The sequence below is a fragment of the Brachycentrus maculatus genome, unplaced genomic scaffold (genome assembly GCF_059751285.1).
Source record: "Brachycentrus maculatus isolate JH-2025_06_01 unplaced genomic scaffold, ASM5975128v1 h1tg000261l, whole genome shotgun sequence".
Lineage (NCBI taxonomy): Eukaryota > Metazoa > Arthropoda > Insecta > Trichoptera > Brachycentridae > Brachycentrus > Brachycentrus maculatus.
Window position 1 is genome coordinate 3,206,889 of NW_028281012.1, and position 20,845 is coordinate 3,227,733.

Below are 20,845 nucleotides of genomic sequence, written 5' to 3' on the forward strand. Positions count from 1 at the left end.
GTATATATGGTATAAGCGTGTACGTAGATACTTCGTGCGGACGTCATTCAAGCCAAGAGGAAAATCGGCCCGATTGAGGGTTAACAGAATGTGGTAACGATTGTCAAATGCAAACACTCGCCCATTTCATTTGAGATAGAGTGGTTTTTTAGTTACATTGTATGCTTTCAACGTAAGCACAAATGGTTGTTCTCCCCATTCACTTTATTTTATTTCCCACTGCTTTATGGGTACACGTTTTTATTCAACATTGTATCTTAATGTTAGTACGGGACAATTGCATGCTTCCTAGACGCTTTTACTGTGTATCGATACATAAAATTTAAAGACACTTAAAATATTTATAGATTTTGCGTTTTATTTGAAGCACTCCATTTAAATTTATTTATTAAATACTAAAATCAAACACTGATTTTTAGAGTCTACTAAATTGTTTTCAATCATTTATTTTATTTATACATAAGGATCCGTCCATTTAATCTTAACATTACTTTCAAAATGTCATTTCAAGGCGAAACAATTGTCACAGATTAATCCTTAAAATAACTTAAAAAAAACACCTGTACAATGTGTCTTGATTCTAAATCTTTGATTTTAAGCCTTTTTTGAGAATTCTTCTGTCGTGGTCACAGTATATTTATAAACAGTAAATCATGCGCGCTTCTATAATAAACAGTAGTACAAAATAACATCGAAAAATATGTGCCGAGTGGCTCTATCACGTCTGGAGGGCCAATAGAATAGGCAAAGCTCAAGGGTTAATTCGGCTCTGTGGGCACTACGAGATTACTTCCGCTGATAAAGTTTAGATGATTTTAGTGCGCTATTTGCGTTATTTTTTTTAATCAACCGACGTATTTTCTAAATCTGTATTAACTTAACTTAAGTAAAATTTTATTAAATCTACTTATGTGATTATGACCATTCAACTCCATACCTCGTCACATAAATATCCTTATTTAAAACCATTATCCTTTTTGGATTCCTTCATATTCATCTTTTGTTTATGTTTTTTTTTAATGAATAATCTGCACGTTTATCTGTTTATTATTTTTTATATTTTATTGAAAATATAAATATATTAAACTTAAAATATAATGAAAAATTATTTACTTATGTTTTAAATTATTAAATAGCTGTTTATTGTTAAGCGCCCTTCAACTGATTTATCACAAAATCATCGCTTTATAAATTGTATAATAAATAAAGAAACCTTTATTATATTTATCATATTATTTTTTTTACATCTCAACACAGATGAAGAAAAATATGGAAGTCTGGGCATTTACTAAGCTTGCTACCGTTATGGGCTCGTTTAAGTAATCACTTTACACACGTGCAACATTCACCAATTCTACCCATGATTGACAACCACTGCTCAAATTCAACCACATTGCTCAAATCCTTGGATGTTCTATATATATATGTATGATCCAATTTTGAAACATTGTACAAGAATCACTAGTGTGTCCAAATACTTGAAGATAACAAGTATTTTAACACATTAAAAATGTTGTTGATAGATTTAAACCATGAATACAAACCCTCTAATCCCGAGGCATGTGCTGCGGGTTTATTGTTCGGATATTGCTTATTGTTTACTGCATTATTAAATGATTTACTTTACAACACGGTAATACCCCTCAAACCTTCATTAGTAATCTTTCCACCGTACGAAAAGGCACACTTGTATGTAAGGTATTTATACTCCCAAACGGATTTTGAAATAAAAATTATTTAATATAGAGTAAAAGTAACCCAAGAAATTTTATATTGCAATTGAATGTAAAATTTGGCATGCTATTTTTTCAATTTGAACTTTAAACGTAACGCGTTGGGTTTTGCATGTATATATATATATATATATATATATATATATATATATATATATATATATATATATATATATATATATATATATATATATATATATATATATATATACATATATAAGGTCTCTGTTTTAAAAATGTTGGGGTCTATCTTGTGGGGTCTGCAACATATTGCAAGACAGGACCCCAAGCGTGTTTGAGAGAGGCACACAAAGAGCTCCATAGACTAGAATACAGCGATAATATTGACATTATTTTTGTGTGACAATAATTTCAATATTGTCACAAATAAAGCTCTGCCTGCCTCATCCAAATGCTGCTTAACAGCACGTTGCTAATTGCAAGCATGTAAAATATGTTTTTGATATCCTTTTAATTGACTCGTTTGAGTGGTTCTTTTACAAAGCTGATGTTTTCGCGTGGATTATGTGTTGAACGACAAACACAAATATTCCCTGTTATTGATTCGATGAATGTATTTTTTTTAAATATCACATTAAAATGTATTGCATGCATTATAGTATGCATTGTCCACCTCCGTGGTGTAGAGGTCAGCGCATCTGACTATCATGTTAGAGATCCCAGGTTCGATCCCAAGTGGATCAAAATGAATACAAGTAATTTTTTCCTGTAATATTTATTTAACCTAAGCACGCGATCTATCAAATTAACTGGTGTCTTATGCTCGGACATGAATATATTTGTAGGGAAAGATATGAGTAAGATGGAAAAGCTCAGGGTGAAGGACATTTTTGGTGTACGGAAGAGGAAATGGATAGGGATATCGAGTAGTAAAACGCGAATAGCATGAATGGTTTGGGCGCCTGGGGTTGCATATCCATACCCATAGCTTATGTGATTTGGACGCTGCTTATTTGAATTCCTTAAAGTAGAACTTACAAACTCTTGAGTTGGAACGTATGAATACATAACGAGCATAAGTAATACCATTATTAATGTTAGTAATTTATTTAAAAATTTTGATGTTATCGTAATTTATTTAGAATTTTTTTTAATATTTCTTATCTTTTCAATTAATTAAAATTTTTAATAATAGTCAAATATTTTCCTAACATTGAATTGTTAATCGAAAAAAAAGACTAAAAATATGTTCGATGTTTGACGCGGTCTATTGTGTTTGATGCCAAAAAACAAACAAAAATTATTCGTTCCTCGATGGGTACGACTTGGATTTGGAATATACTCATTTTCCAAAATATATAAATATATATACTCAAAGGCTGAAAAAATAAGGTGCACAAATGACCATTAAAATAATTAAAAAAATAGCTTTAAATATTTTACATTATACCAATTTTCAACATATTTCTTTCAATGAATAATTTTTATTTATTTAAAACTAGTAACAAAAAAACGTTATAGCTTGTGCACGGCTATACCAAAAAAATACAATATATAGTATGGTATAAAGCCAATAAATTGTTCCAATTTTAAATAAGATAAAAATATTTTAAAAAGTATGAAAATATGGTATATAAGAAACGGAATAAAGTATTTTATATTTTACAGCACAAAAATTAAACTGAGTAAGAAAAGGAAATCATCAAATGCATCTGAATTTCTTCGTCATTTTTGCACCCAGCAAAATGTAAAAGATTTCCCACAAAATATCATCTTAAACTAATCATCTATCTTAAATTATTATTTGACTCAAATTAATGTATCGTTGTGATTTTCATATAATCGCTAGTAAATCTGTAATTAAATTTGAACACATGCATAGCCTCCCTCCAACCTGTTGATCTAGTGCGGATACTGGGTTCAATAAATTTATTCTACAAAGGTGAGCACGCTTCCTTGTGGCTGTATACCGTTTATTATTACGTATCGGTTATATACACAGAATTATATAATGACAACTAATAGTAGTCTGATCGCGTGATCGAAACAAGTCTGCTCGTTTTCCTTTCGTATTAGAAAGATATGTTGCTTCCAGCCGTTTTACTTTTATGTTTTTTATACATCCATTAAAAATACACTTCGCCGAATTTTTCTTTCTTTTTACGGATCGCGTATTTCTGAGAGAAAATATTTTTTGGTGATTTTGTGCGAGAACTTGGTAAAGGTGACATTGCCATTTATTGTTACTGAAAAATCATTTCACTTAAAAAACGTATAACACAAAATATTTTTATACACAAATAATACTTAGTTGAAGGCTACATGTTTTCTGCTTTGAAGTACATACTTGAATTGGTAATTTTTTGCTTCGTTTAGATTGTAACAATCGTAGGCATTTAATGAGAGATACGTAAATATATATTAATGGTGGTTTTGAAAATATAGGAAATATACTAATAATGACTTTTTACTACACCACCTCCCCCAAAGCGCCCTTAAAAATAATTGTGTTTCGTGTTAAAAGTAATACTTTCTCCAAAATAAGAGAATTTCTTGCTTTTATGTTTTAAAAGGAAGCGAAAAAACGTTGGGTCGCAATGTTTTTTTTCTCATCACTTGTAATTATATTACAACGAACGCCTACGGAATCTTGGATTCCAGTGAAATTACGTAGCAAGATCTTATCATTTCCTGCGGCTTGTGTATAAAGATACATACACGTGTTTTAAATATGTAAGTTTTTCGAGCTGTATTATTTAATTTATTTATATAAAATATATGTAAGAGCACAATTACTGGATGTATTAAAATTTTATTATATTTCACAATGACTTTTATCAAAATTTGTCATTGACGACGCTCAGAGTCGAAACAATGTATGGGGGAATATGTTATGTAAGACTTTAGCCATTTGTTGTTTTTATTTCATGAATGACCGGTTGCCATGTGAGAAGTGATATTTAGTATTTATTTTTTAAAACAAATATACTTAACTTTCTCGTATCATAAATAAGTATACAAATGAATCACACATAATATAAGTAGAAGTATAATGCAATTTATAAATAAATTTTAAATAAAATTTCGCTTCGAGGAAATGCATCGTTTTAAGGAATCACGATCAGATCAATCAGAACCTGAAATCTGTCGGTGTCAAAAGTCAGCGTAATCGTAGGGCATGTATGACTAGATGTATGGATGTTAAGGAGGCGAGGAGTGTCAGGACAGAAGAGTGTGGCGTTCCATCCTTTCTGCCTTCCCTGCGGGGAAACAGCGTGATGCTAGTAGTGGTAGTAGTAGTAGAAGATAAATATTTTTGTATAAAAAATCTCTGGAATAAACTGACTCATTTTGATTTTGCTTTTTATTTTGAATAACTGCTGCAAATGTTTTTTTTTGTAAAAATCAAGGGAATTAAAATGAAGGAAATATTTTTGAATGAACGTCAATTTTGGTGAAATTGGTACGAAATATATTCTTTTATGTGTGTACAATATATCGTGTTGCTGCAGCAACCACTCGTGAACGTGCTCAATAAGTTTATACATTTTTATGCGAATTCATTTAAAAAAGATATTCCATTTAGAAAATATAAATGTGCGTAGGTAGATATTACATTAAAATACGAATGAAGATGAAAGAGGGAGGGTCCGGAGGTTGGTAATCTATTTTCAAGAATCAAGTCAATGTTCAGATAACGAATTTCTATTTTGACGTGTCGTTTTTAAAATTCAAAACACGTTGCGGATATTAACATGAAAAAGGCTTTCATCTCCAATATATTTTTTCCTAAAAGGCCTACTTTGTATTTTTCATCATTTGAAAAAAATGTTTTCCAGGAAACAGGTATTGTGTTATTATTACATATTAAAGCTGCCCTAAATAGAATCCCGCAAGTCTGAAAAGTACATCAACTTTGTATTTGATAATTTTTTGTCTGCCACTGAACTATGATGGTTTTTGCGTGTTTTGGTACCGTGTTGGAGACCTCGGGTTCGATTCCCAGGGGGTCAAAATAAATATTAGTGATTTTTCCACTCTCATATTTATTTTATATTGCCCTGAAGCGTAAGAGTGATTACCTTGCCTTTGTGTTAGTAGCGATAACGATGACACTGCGTCAATACGATTAGGTGCTCTTTAAACCGTTGGGTGCGGATAAGGATTAGTACAAATATCCGATTCAAATAGATTAGGTCCTTCGCATTATATCGTAAATAATGTAATTTTTTAAAGGGTCGTTGGTAGTCTGAATCCGGTCTTCTCGGTTTGTGTTTCTTTCCTGCTTAAGTTTTTGATTTCGAGATTCCAAAATAGTAGGAGGTACAAATCCGCGAAGCGTCACCGAATTTGTGATTGGCGCAATAAGCTTTAATTAATCGTATCAAAAAACCGAATTATGTTGCGACTTATTTTTAAAAGTCGGTATTTAATCCAATTGTTTAATTCGATTGCCCATGTCTAACTTAGCTGATTAATACGCTTTTGAAAGAACATGACGAGATATTGACTTTTTATCTTTATTTCCTCGAATTTTTACAACCATCACTTTCGTCAGTTATTGAAGAATGATCTATGACGACTCATAACCCTATCGATTTGTATATAAAAAGATACCCAACCGCCGTCCTTGAACGTTACAATGTTATCTCGAAATCTAGTTTGTATGAATCACTGAAGTTTTTCGAAAAAAATGTCTTTCGTCAAGCTATTATTTTAGATTTACTCTAGACCCGGAATGCAATCCAATTCCGCATTCCGTTACGAAGTTTTTAGTTACGATGTATTGGTACCTACGTGTAAATTGTTTCCGGAACGAATGAAGCTTTGTAGGAACCTTCTAGTGACAGAACTGTAACCCGCAGAGGTGGTCAAAGTAAAATTAACAACACACTTTGTAGTAGATTAATTAACAGGTTTTGCTTTCATGCGCAGACGTAAATCTCTTCAACAACCGACGTTTCCACTTACAAGTTGATATTTTTTCGGTCTATCCACTAATCCATATGGTTAATCTGTTTAACTGCTCTTGATTTCAACAATTATTTATTCTTTTTGTCAAATACTTTTTTTGTTGCCATTCCGCATTTTCTAGTTTGAACCTTTTATGCATACAACAATGATTTTTACGCATGAAAAAAATGTCATTCCGATAGCACTCAACCCATTTTATTATTCTTTCAACATTGTAATGGCGCTATTTATGTAGGTATTTACCAAGTAAAACTGATCAAAAGTAGATAATTCAAGTTTATATAAATTTTATTTAATTACATATGAGCGAAACCACTTTATTTTAGAATTTCTTTCATCTCTAAAAAACGGATTTCTTTTTCCTTAAAAAATGAAAATCAACAACTGATATTTAGAGTTTTCTAAATTGTATTTTTTTTATTAAAAACACGTAAAAATAAAATCTGTAACAATTGTTTCGTCTTGTTAAGGTACTTTCAAACTTCTGTCAATGGCGTATGTTAATATTTAATATGCAAATTATAATGGAGTTCTACAAATTAAACGCCAAATCTATAAATATAAACGGGTTGATGACTGGTTTCATAATGCCGTTAGAAATAAAAGTCCAGAGAGAAGGTTGATTTAAAAAAATAGTTTGTAAAACGCCATTATTAATTTGAGGAATAAAAATACTTGAGTTTTTTAACAACCAACTAGTTTCAGCAACAACCTGTTGCCCTCTTCAGGGTTTAATTTATGTCCTCAAAATAATATATCAATATGATCCACAAAAGTTAATGCTTTCAATATTCAAAACAACGCCATTATTATTCCATCCTAGGTCCTTAAGTATTCAATTTAAAATGGTTTATTATTTTGTGTACTTCAGTTGGGGCACGTAACTTGAAGGAATAATTAAAATAAATGCGACAATTAAAATGATTGTCTTTACTGTGACTTCGGACCTTATACATTTAACATCCAGATGCAAGTAATGTATTTTACATATATTACTTGCATCTGGAGATTTGTAATTATGTTCGGATAAGGTAGAAAAGAATATTTAAAATATCACCGAAGACAAAACATTTTTTACTCATTTGGAACAGATATTGTCGATTTTAGAATGAGAATAATGTACGATATTCAGAAAGTAAACACATTACTAATAAAAAAGATACTTGTTTTTATCACTTTTTTTATCCAGTCACGATATTTTTTGTTGTTTATATTTGGATCAATAGTAATACAAAATAAATACAGTGCATCGTGTTTACTAAATACAACTAAGGAACTTTTGAAATATTTTTTGTAATTCCATAAAATTGAATCCAATTTTATTATAAAGAAATATCGATACGAGTATACGCAGTAAGCGCGTATTTTTTTTCTCCAAAATATACTTAAATTATCGCTATGGAAAGAATGCAAAGCTGACATAAGCATTATCGATAAAATTAAGAAAGGTGTATATAATGAGTGATGAACGGTAAAACAAATTTATGGGGCGAATGTGATTGGAAAAAGGAGCAGAGGAAGACAAAGATAAACTTGGCACTGTCAGGTATGCCAAATACTTTAAATGGGTCAGGTTAGAAGTCGTATTAATCGGCGGGTATGTATGAGGAGATGCATAAACGTGGAAGAGGCGAAGAATGTTTGCAAAAACAGAATGGTGTGGCGTTCTATTCTCTCTGCCTACCCCTGCGAAGAAGCGGCGTGATGGTTAGTTGGTTTTTTTATCGCTTTTTTAATATAATTTTTTAAAACTGTTTGATGGAATTAATTGAAAATTATATTAAAATAATATGAACAAAATAGACTTACTTTTCCACATCCCAATATGGCACTTTTTAAATACGAAAACTGCTGTCGTAAATCCTGAATTGTTTGATTTTGATCTTTGATTTCGGGACAGGGAATACGAGTATTTTTCAACGATCCCAATTGAAAGGTTTCGGCGGCTAGAGATGCGAGTGCGCGCGCACCGAGGTCAGTGAGCAGCAAGTGCAAACTATGCAGACAGTGAGTGTGGTGTGTGGTGGAGTCGGTCCCAGGCTCGCATCTTGTCCGGGACCCCCCCACTAGTCCGACGCCCCACCTGCAGTCTGACAGCTGTCGGCTGCCAGACCCCTCCTTCTCTACCGGACCCGCTTTAATTACTATTATTTTTATTCAATTTATTTCTTAAATATAAATGTACATATAATATTTGGCTGCATTTTGGCTTTTTGCCTGTGATGAGGCGAAATACTTACATGCTTAAGTACAACAAAAGTAAAGTAATGTTAACAATTTAAAACAATTTTAATACATTACAATTTATATTATTTTCGGACATCTTATCAAAGATTAAGAAGAATATGGAAGTCTGAGCATTTACGGGGCTGACGACCGTCATAGGCTCCACATTCTTCTTCATCTTTGATGAGATGTCAAAAAATAATGTGAAAATTAACTCATCTAATTGGAGATAATAGAGATTTTGAGCGAGTATTTGGACATAACTAACTATTCATGGGGACGTTGATGTAATTATATGTAAAAACTAACTAACTAACTATCACGCGGCTTCCCCGCAGGGGTAGGCAGAGAGAATCTAACGCCACACCACTCTGTCTTTGCAAACATTCTTCGCCTCTTCTACATTCAAGCATCTCCTCATACATACCCGACGATTATTACGACTCCTGACCTGGCCACTTTCAAGTATTTGACATAACTGATTGTGCCAAGTTTTCCTCGGTCTTCCTCTATATATATATATATATATATGTAATAAAATAACTAGGTAGGTACCTATACATTTTATTAAGTACTTACAAAAAGTACCTACATAAAACAGTTCTACCACCAGATGTCGCATGCGTCGCTCAGAATTAAACAAAAGACTTCCGATAATATTGTTAACTGTCAGAATCAGATAGATAGATAGATAGATAGATATAAAAATTATTATAAAGATAAATTAAGAATAAACTTTAATTACAAAGCAACACATTGTTTATTTTATTATTATACACCCACTTTACATATTATTTACACTTAATTTTCAAAAGGAAAATATTACCACGTTATAAAACGACAATTTTGTTAATCAAAAATAAAGAAACAAAAAAAAAAAAAAAATGGATACTGCTCCTCAAACATTAGAAAACTTACTAGAAAAATTAATACAAAATGCTCAGGTAAGCAAACATCAAAATTTAAAAGATATTTCAGAGAAGTTCATCATTGAAAAATTTACAAGCAAAAATCCTAATGCAAACCAGTGGATGGATATTTTTGAAAAAAAATGTATACGTTTTGAGGTGACAACGGATGAGAAAAAAATTGAAATATTAAGATTGTTTATGGATAAAAGTTGTGAAGATTGGTACAGTTCGATGATGATAAAATTTTCCATGAACTCAGAATGGATAGTATGGAAAAACAACTTTTGTAAAACATTTACAAACAAGGGATGGAACCATGTAATGTTTGCATTATCTTTTAAATATAACGACGGTTCCTTGTTAGACTATGCCATAAGGAAGGAAAAACTTTTGTTGGAGATGAGAAGAACGATCGACATGGGTACCTTAGTAGATCTTATTGTGGCTGGTTTACCAGAATTTATAATTAATATGATTGATAGAGAAAAATTAGAAGATACAGTCGATTTATTCAATGAAGTAAAAAAACACGAAAACATTGTAAATAAAAAAAGGTTTTCGGATCAAAGAAGATATGGAAATCTAAGAACTAGTGGTAAAATTAAAGATAAAAGTCCATGTAAGATTTGTGAAAAATTAAATAAGGGAACTCGATATCACCCTGAAGTAACGTGCTGGTTTAGAACAAAGGAGGATGATAAGTTTAATAATAAAAATACTATCAGACATGTAAACAATTCAGTTATAGAAGCTAAGTTAAACGAAACCGATCAAAAAAACGAATAGTAACACCATTAATAAATGTCAAACTATTACTAAATAATCAAATTGAAATATTTGGAATTTACGATTCAGGTTCAAATGTTTCTCTAATAAATTCTAAGTTATTAAAACTAAAAGGAAAAGGAAACAATATGAATGAAGCAGATTTAGTAACAATTAATGGTGTTAAAAAGACAAACGGTTTGACGACTTTGAAAATAAAAATATTTGAATTGGAAAAAAACGTTGATGTACATATTATTGATGAAGAAAATTTCAAATATGAATTTTTGATAGGATTAGATATGATAAAAAAATTTGAACTAATCCAAAATGAAGACTTAAAAATAACACAAAGACAATGCTTGAAAAATGAAAATAAAAAGAAAGTAGAAAAAATTTCTACAAAATATAAAATTAAAAATAGTGAATTTAAAAATACAGAAAATAACAACAGCAAGGAGTGCAAAATAAATTATAATGAACATGTAAAAGAAGAAGATTTTGAAATAAAAATAAATCATTTAAATCAATTTCAAAAATCTAAAATAAATGAACTGATTTGCAAATATAAATCCGTTTTTGCAAAAGACAAATATGATATCGGCACTGTTAGTGGATACGAAGCGAGGATAGACTTACTAGTAGACAGATATTGCAGTAAGAGGCCTTACAGATGTACTGTAGAAGATAAAAAGGAGATAGAAAAACAAATTGCAAAATTACTGGATAATAAGCTAATAGAAGAATCCTACAGTCCATTTGCTGCACCTGTTACATTGGCATTTAAAAAAGAGGAAAACAAAAAATCCAGACTGTGTATAGATTTCAGAGACTTGAATAAAATAGTAGTGCCTCAAGCTCAACCATTTCCTTTAATTGAAGACCTAATGATAAAGACCAGGAATTGCAAATTTTTTTCAACACTAGATATAAACTCAGCGTTTTGGTCTATTCCTTTACGAATCGAAGACAGAAAAAAGACGGGATTTGTTACACAAGAAGGACATTTCCAATGGACTTGCCTACCATTTGGATTGAAGACCTCACCAGCAATTTTTCAAAGGATACTAGGTAACATATTAAGAAAGTATAAACTTACAGATTTCACCGTTAATTACATAGATGATATTCTTATATTTTGTAAAACTTTTGCTGAGCACATTAAACATCTAACACAGTTGCTGGAAGCGATAGAAACGGAAGGTTTCAGGTTAAAATTTACAAAATGCGCATTTGCGTCAGACTTGGTAAAATATCTAGGTCATATAATTCAAAATAATTCAATAAAACCAGTAAAGGATAATTTGATTTCAATAAAGAATTTTCCTGTTCCAAAAACGATAAAAAATGTAAGACAATTTCTGGGGAAAATAAACTTTTACCATGAATACATACCAAAGAGTGCAATAATACTAGATCCATTGCATAACTTACTAAGGAAAAATCAAAAATTTATTTGGTGTGATAAATGCCAAAAAGCATTTGAAATAACAAAAAGCATGCTTTGCTCACAGCCCGTTCTAGAAATTTTTGATCAGGATTTACCAATCAACATTTATACCGATGCTTCTTTAGAAGGTGTTGGGGCCATTTTGAAACAAAAGCAGCCCGATGGTAGAGAAAAACCAGTGGCATACTTTTCAAAAAAACTAAATGAAGCCCAGAAGAAAAAAAAAGCAATATATTTAGAATGTTTAGCAATTAAGGAAGCAGTAAGATACTGGCAATACTGGTTAATAGGTAAATCATTTACGGTTTATTCAGATCACAAACCTTTGGAAAATATGAATCTGAAATCTAGGACCGATGAAGAGTTAGGTGATTTAACATATTATTTATCGCAATATGAATTTGAAATAAAATATAATCCAGGAAAGAAGAATTTAGAAGCAGATTGTCTAAGCAGGAATCCAGTATTAGAATCGAGTGAAAATGCAGATGAACAATTAAAAGTTGTAAATTTGGTTAAATTAGAAGATATTTTAAGAGATCAGAATAAAAATGAAAGAATTCAACAGAAAAAAAACAAATGGATTGAAAAAAACAATGTCTATTTTAAAAAGGTCAAGAAAAAAGAAAAAATAATTCTTTCAGAACCGTTTAGCATCGAAATCATAAAAGACATACATGAAAACCTATGCCATATTGGAATTGGACAAATGCAAAAGACTATTAGTCCACATTACACAGCCAAAAATTTGACGAAAAACATAAAAACAATTTGTAGAAATTGTGAAATTTGTATTAAAAATAAATCAAGAGGACAAAAGAAATTTGGATTTATGTCTCATCTAGGCCCGGCCACAAAGCCTTTTGAAATAATATCTTTAGACACAATTGGAGGTTTAGAAGGTTCAAGATCAACAAAAAAATATCTACATCTCTTAGTGGATCACTTTACAAGATACGCATTTATTTTAACCTCAAAAACTCAGAATGCAAATGATTTTATAAAACTAGTCATGAAAATAACAGAAACCGAGGATATTGGTATGCTTCTCACCGACCAATACCCAGGAATAAATTCGAAAGAATTCAAGGAATTCTTAAATGACAAGCGGATCCCAATAATCTTCACTGCAGTAAATGCACCATTCTCAAATGGCCTAAATGAAAGGCTGAATCAAACATTGGTGAACAAAATCAGATGCAAAATAAATGAAAAAGGGAAAAGAAGAGCATGGACCACAATAGCTCAAGAATGTGTTAATAAATATAATAATACTAATCACTCAGTCACTGACTTTTCCCCAAGTTATCTTTTATATGGTACAGATGTAAATATTTTACCCAACGAATTAAAACAAGGAAAATCTAATAATGACTGGATTAGAGACAGGAAAATAGCGCTTGAAAATACAATAAAATCACATAATTACAATAAAACATTATTTGACAAAAATAGAATAGGCTGCGAATTCAACGTAGGAGACATGGTGTATGTGGAAAATGGAAACAAGCTAAACAGAAAAAAATTGGATGAACTAAAAATTGGACCTTATAAAATTATTGAAAAAATTTCTAACTCAATATACAGAATTGATACAGGTCACAAAAAAATAAAATCAAACCTTTATCATATCACTAAACTTATACCAGTCCCTTCACTACAAGAAGATGATCCGGAGGACGAGTGAAAATTTTACTATGAATTTTCATCCCCAAGGGGGGAGATGTAATAAAATAACTAGGTACCTACCTATACATTTTATTAAGTACTTACAAAAAGTACCTACATAAAACAGTTCTACCACCAGATGTCGCATGCGTCGCTCAGAATTAAACAAAAGACTTCCGATAATATTGTTAACTGTCAGAATCAGATAAAGGGTCCGCCAAATAACTTTTTTTTTTGAAAATGCTATAAAATGCATCGAGTGTAGCTTCGGCTGTGTGGCACGTAGCGCCGTCCTGTTGAAACCAAATGTTGCCAATATCCTCCTCTTCAATTTTTGTGAACAAAAATCCGTTCAACATGGCCCGATAACGATCGCCATTGACTGTAACGGCCACTCCTTGCTCATTTTCAAAGAAAAATGGCCCAATTATGCCTCTGGACCAAAATCCGCACCAAACAGTGACTCGTTTTGGGTGTACCGGCTTTTCAATGTATGCGTGCGGGTTTTCTGTGCCCCAAATACGACAATTTTGCTTGTTTACATACCCGCCAAGATCAAAATGAGCTTCATCCGAAAAGATGATTTTTTTGGCAAAATCGGCATCTTCTGTAAGTCGATCGCAGGCCCACTCAGCGAAGCGAAAACGCATTGGATGGTCAGTTGGCTTCAACTCCTGAACCAATTGGACTTTGTATGGCGTCATACCAAGGTCTTTATGCAAAATTCGTCTCAATGATGTCTCCGAAATGTTCAATTGTTGAGAACGACGGTGAATTGATGTTGATGGCGCTTCACGCACACTTTCTGCCACAACATCGATATTCTCGGGTGTACGCACTGTTTTTGGCTTTTCACGCTTTGGTTTATCGATGAGGATGCCAGTTTCTTTCACTTTTTTCACAAGATAACGAACATACGGAGCTGACGGTGCTTCTCTTCTTCCAAAAACCGTACGCAATTTTCGCACACATTCTGCAACATTACCATGATTTTCAAAGTAATGTCGCAATATTTCCCAGCGTTGTTCAAGCGTATACACAACCATATTCGCTCAGCGGAAGGATAAAACTAATTATCTGTCAAATCAGACATGAGCTAAGTGTTACCATTCACGAAATAAGCACTAGTTGAAAAAAAAAACTTTAGATGGCGGACCCTATAGATAGATAGATAGATAGATATAAAAATTATTATAAAGATAAATTAAGAATAAACTTTAATTACAAAGCAACACATTGTTTATTTTATTATTATACACCCACTTTACATATTATTTACACTTAATTTTCAAAAGGAAAATATTACCACGTTATATATATATATATATATATATATATATATATATATATATATATATATATATATATATATATATATATATATATATATATATATATATATATATATATTAATATATAATTCACCTCGTTCGACAGTTACTCATTACTCATTACATTAAGTTAACTTTGATTAGTCTATATTCCGAACAAGGATCACATTTGCTCAATAGTGAATACATATTCAGTTTATTACATCAGGGTACTCAGACTTACTTGTCACCTTCATTATTGGAATCCATTTATTCACTTAGATATTAGATCAATCTTGAAAGCCAAACGAATCTTTTGGGAATTATACAAAGGTTCCTAGAAATTTCAATACATTATAATTTTAACGAGGTACGTAATTCGAAAATCAGCGTTTTTTTACTGTGCGGTACCTTCATTTTTCATTCTTTCTTTTCATGCATGTTACGTTAGCTGGTGGCTTTTTCCTCTGATGGAGAAAGGTATAATGAGTTGTAGGTTTTTTTCCAGTACAAACTACAGGAACTTTATTCCAATTCGGGAATGCAGTAATGATTGTTGTGAAGAATTTATTTAAGAATGTACGATTTACTAGCAAATCGAACATATAGTTGGAAGTGAAAAAAATATATTTCGCGTATTGGAATTGTAAAATAAAAACTTGACTTAAATTTGTCAACGTGAATCCCCCGTGAATCATCAGCGAATTCATTTACAAACCGCGAACAGAAAAAAAGAGAAATATTTATTTATAAAGTGCATATCGTCAGCTGAATTCAGAACTATCCTAAGTCGCATACAAGTCAATTTAAATTGTATTCATGTATTACCTTCTTTAAGGTACTGATTTGGTTGTGCATAAGGTTCTTTACTTAAAGAAATAGCTTTTCTTATATGCATCTAAACATTCAGCTGAAAATACTATTAAATGAATAAAAGAACTCGCTTTTGAATGTTTTAATAGCCTTAACAACATTTTGAGTGTGTCCAAATAGTTGTTCACAAATAAGGATTTTCTCCAATAAAAGGAGTTGTTTTTTATATTGTTCCTTTTGGCATCTCAACAAGATTGAAGAAAAATATGGAAATCTGGGCATTTACGGGGCTTACGACCATCATAGGCCGGTTTAAGTGACACTTTACACACATGTAATATTCAGCAAATCTACCCATTACATTGATTGCCAACCACACTACTCAAAGTCTTGGAAGTTTTATATACATATATGATCCAATTTCGAAACATTGTGCTTTGAAATTGGCTAGTTCACAAATGTCAAATATGATTGACGTACGACGCCATTTGCAAAAATTATAACATCTTTCGTTAGGGTGATTAATTTGTGCCACTCTGTATTTTTATTAAACCACATCGATGGGTGGTGAATTGCGTAATGTCGTTCATCTCATCCAGTAGAGATTCTGTTTTATTACGATATGTGTCATACGCAGAGCAATTTGAATATCATTTAAATGAAATAACCTGAAATGGTTGGTCTAGTTCTAGTTAGTACGGCTTATGTAAACTGGAAATTACGATCACGAATTACCTGTACGCATATGGACAGACTGTAGCTTCTATGGGTATGTAGTTCGAGAGTTTATTTAATAAAACACATATTTTTATAAGCTAATTTGTACACCGTCAAAACTTGTGCTTGCTAACGAAAGAAAACGAATAGGCTGAATCTTGATTTCAAGATTCAGCTTGATTTAAACGCATGTGTTAACTTCACATTACTTCTCTGAATTTCATTAAGGTTTAAAGGTTTAAACTTCATATAGTGAATTTTTAGCTTATATATACATATATAAGCTTATCAAGTCGTGAGTGCGTATGTAAGCCTCATTGAGGCTAAATTATTTCCATTTTTAATTAACGTTTTATTAAGTAAATACCACTATTTCTTAGAATCTACTGTGACACGTGTTTCGATGCATTTCGCATAATTTTCAAATGCATCGAAACATGTGTCACAGTAGATTTTAAGAAAAAGTGGTATATACCAAGTAAAACTTAAATGAAAAATGGATAGATTTTACCACAAAGTGACTGCCGAATCAATTAATGAAACAAAATTATTTCCGTCGTAGGTTGATTTATCTTATTATTCGAAGTCCTATCAAACGATATTTCTTCTTTTATCTGCACCCAGTGGTGCTAGAGCATCCAATTGATGCGATGTTTATTTGATTGTTACGTATGAGTAAATTAATTTCTGATTCAATAAATATAAGGTTGAAAAAAACTTTTCTGTTGCGCTTGCAAAAATATTTAATTTATAAAAAAATAATGGTCGTGGATGAACTATATCGAGGCTTATCAACGTTGTGACAATGTTTTTTGTTGCTGCTTATTTTTACTTTAAAAATACGTAACATACATTTAAGATTCCGCATTTTAATAAAGAAGGGAAAGTCTTTGATACTCTTACTCTGTTACCCATTAATTTAAAACCGTTTGGTTGTCTTTCTTACAATTGCCGGTTAAATTGTTAAATTATTTCAAAAGTTGATATTCAAATGAGATTATTCGCACGCTACTGACTATCATAAACCGAATATTGAATTTTAATTACTCACGTTTAAATTTAATAAATTTAGCAAAATTTATGCACATTTATGTATAATTTCACTAAGGTAACATTTTTACGCATGGAAACGTTCACACGTTATCGGAAATAATTTTTATTTTACGATATTAAAAATAAAAAAAACACATACATACACGTATAAGTAAATATTTGATTGTTATATTAACAGTTTTCTATTTATTACATATAAATTTATATAGTTAAACAACATTACAAATAGTCTCATTATTTATTCCACGACTAAAAATAACAATTCAATGTAATAATATTTTTCATTAATTGATTCGGCAGTCACTTTGTGGTAAAATCTGTCCATTTGTAATTTAAGTTTTACTAAGTACACACCACTTTTTCTTAAAATCTATTGTGACACGTGTTTCGATGCATTCCGCATCATTTCCAAACTCCGGTGTTTCAACATAAATGAAAAAAATGCCCGTAAATGCCCAGGAACTCCGTTATCTTCTTCATCCATGTTGAGATGCCAAAAAATAGTATAAATTTCACCCTATTCCGAGAAGGTTCTCTTTTTCCCCCAGTTAGAGATATCTCCGTGCTTTATTAGTCTTGGTGAAAAAGTATAATCGCATAATCCTTGGTAACCATTCAAAATGTGCATTTCCAGAGTTTTCCCGATACGTATTTTGTGGTAACTGAAATGGGTGATAATCGAATCGAGGAATAAAGGTTAAACCGAGAATGATCATTCGTGCATTAAAATTAATATTCAAGGGTTCGCATTTTATTAAATAAAAAAAATTTAAGTTGAATTTTCTTCGTGTCACCTACTTCGAGGGATAACGGAGCATATATGATATAAACACTCTCCTTATCATTCATCGTTCACTTTGTGTAATACCACTTTAATAAGCACTAATTCGTGACTACTGGTTTTGGAATAACCATCCCATCATCAGGTCATTAAAATAAAATTATTACGGTCTGACATTTATACAAAAATAAAATTTTGACAGAGAGAAAGAAGACAAATGAATCAAAATGGGAATATTTTTAAAAGTGGACTTAAAGTTATATTTAGTTGATTATTTGTCATGGGTAAGACTTTATTAATTGCTTTTCTGATTTGTAAGTTTTAAGATTATCTAAACAAAGACCAGTTTTATTTACATTGGTATTATACAATGTGAACGATGAATGATAAGGAGTGTTACCATACCACAAAGTTAACAATGCTTTTAATATACTAAATATGTATGATATAAAATACGTTTTAAGAAATACGTTTTCTTCTAATCGAGTCTTAAATATTTTGGATCAATTAATTTCAAACTTATCTAGTTTGTAAGATAAGTTAACTGGCATTTATTTTTAAGTTTCACTTCAAATGTAAATGTCAGTTAGCTTAACGTACATTCACATATGACCCGATAATTTTATAAGTCCCTTTTGGAATGAATACATTGCCTAAGGACTATTCGCGTCGTGGCTGTACACTCCTTTATATGTCATTAATATAGCGTGCAAATTCAACCCACTGAAGTCCGGAATATCAATTATTTATTATTTCACAAATGTTGCTTTAGGCACAAGTATAACCGTTGGACTGTTTTATCCATGACTGTGGAGTCGTAGTTGGAGTTAGAGTCGGAGTCGCGGAGTTTGAGCCGGAGTCGGAGTCGGAGTAGGAGTCGTAAAAAATGAGCGACTCAGACAACTTTTTCCTTAAAATTTAATTAAAAAAAATATTATTATGAATTTGTTTAGTGCACAAAAATTAAACCCGCAGGCGCAAGTCGCGCCGATATGGTGAATTACCGAGAATCATTTAATGCATAAAGTCTATGAAAATGTAATGACAAAAAAATGGCAATATGCAATGGTTGGAAACAACCTGATAAAATTGAGCTTTTTTGAGTCGGAGTCGAGGAATCGGAGTCGGAGTCGTGATTTTTTTAACGACTCCACAGCCCTGGTTTTATCGTATGACAAGGACTTGACATGTAACTTTTGACAATTTTGACTAATATTTCCAGAACACAACTCAAGTTGCTCTTTCACCTGCGAATTTACACATACCACATAGTTGACTTTTATCGATACCCATGGGTATAGTATCTTATATTGGAGTTTCAAAATTAACTTTCCTTTTCTCCCTTGTTCGCACGCAAAGGGCACTGTATTAAATATTCGTATACATAATAAAATGTGTATTTTAACTATCTAACTTACTAACCATCACGCCGCTGCAGGGGTAGGCAGAGAGAATAGAACGCCATACCACCCTGTGTTTGCAAACATTCTTCGCCTCTTTCACATTCATTCATCTCCTCATACACCCGCCCATTATTTCGACACCTGACCCGGCCGCTTTCAAGTATTTGCCGAACCTGATTTTGCCAAGTTTTCCTCGGTCTTCTTCGGCTTCTTTTTCCAACTACATTTGCCTCATAAATTTGTTTTACCGTTCTTTCCTCAATCATAATTTCCACATGTCCAAACCGTCTCAACACACCTTTCTTAATTTGATCGATAATTCTTATCTTCACCTTGCATTTTTTCCTTATTTTACCATTCAAACATCTATCACACATTGTTTTGCTGCAAATTCGTATTTCTATTTATTACATCATGGCAATGTGATATGGTTACTGATGTTTTTTTTAGAACATTGCTTATGTTGGTTTTATACTACTGTGGTTTTATACTATGTTTATGTTTTCTTAGTACTTCAAAAGGATTTAAATATCTGTATTTACCGTAAGGACGCGTGCAAATATAAGGATATTGCGAAATGCCTTGGGCTATGCGCATGTAGTAGTACGTCTAAAGAATTCAGTCTATGTCATTAGGTGACACAATGTTTTCTATTTATTTCCAAACAAGAAATTCTTTTTTTTTTTGCTTAAATATATATTGAATATATTTTGTCTATTAAAAGCACTAATAACTTTGTGTTACGGTAACAAAACACTCTGCTTATAATCCATTACATTCAAACTCGATTCATTCGTAGTTAATACAGTAAAGACATGAGATTTCTTCAAACATAATTAACTAACTAACTAACCTTCACGCCGCTTCCCCGCAGGGGTAGGCAGAGAGAATCGAACGCCACACCACTCTGTCATTGCAAACATTCTTTGCCCGTTCTACATTCATGTATCTCCTCATACATACTCGACGATTATTACGACTCCTGACCCGGCTGCTTTCAAGTATTTGACATACCTGATTGAGCCAAGTTTTCCTCGGTCTTCTTCTACTTCTTTTTCTAACTACATTCTCCTCAGAATA

General features: G+C 31.7%; 2 protein-coding genes across 21 annotated transcripts in view; one reads left to right on the forward strand and one right to left on the reverse strand.

Moving 5' to 3' along the window:
• Positions 1 to 8,757, reverse strand: part of b6 (pentraxin-related protein b6) — a 33,437-nt gene extending 24,680 nt beyond the window's left edge. Inside the window, exon 1 of the mRNA XM_088266053.1 lies at positions 8,478 to 8,757. The gene's annotated coding sequence lies outside the window, so the exon portion shown is untranslated. The remainder of the gene's footprint in view (positions 1 to 8,477) is intronic.
• Positions 1 to 20,845, forward strand: part of LOC148305848 (coiled-coil domain-containing protein AGAP005037) — a 252,666-nt gene that overhangs the window by 148,076 nt on the left and 83,745 nt on the right. The window lies entirely within an intron of this gene.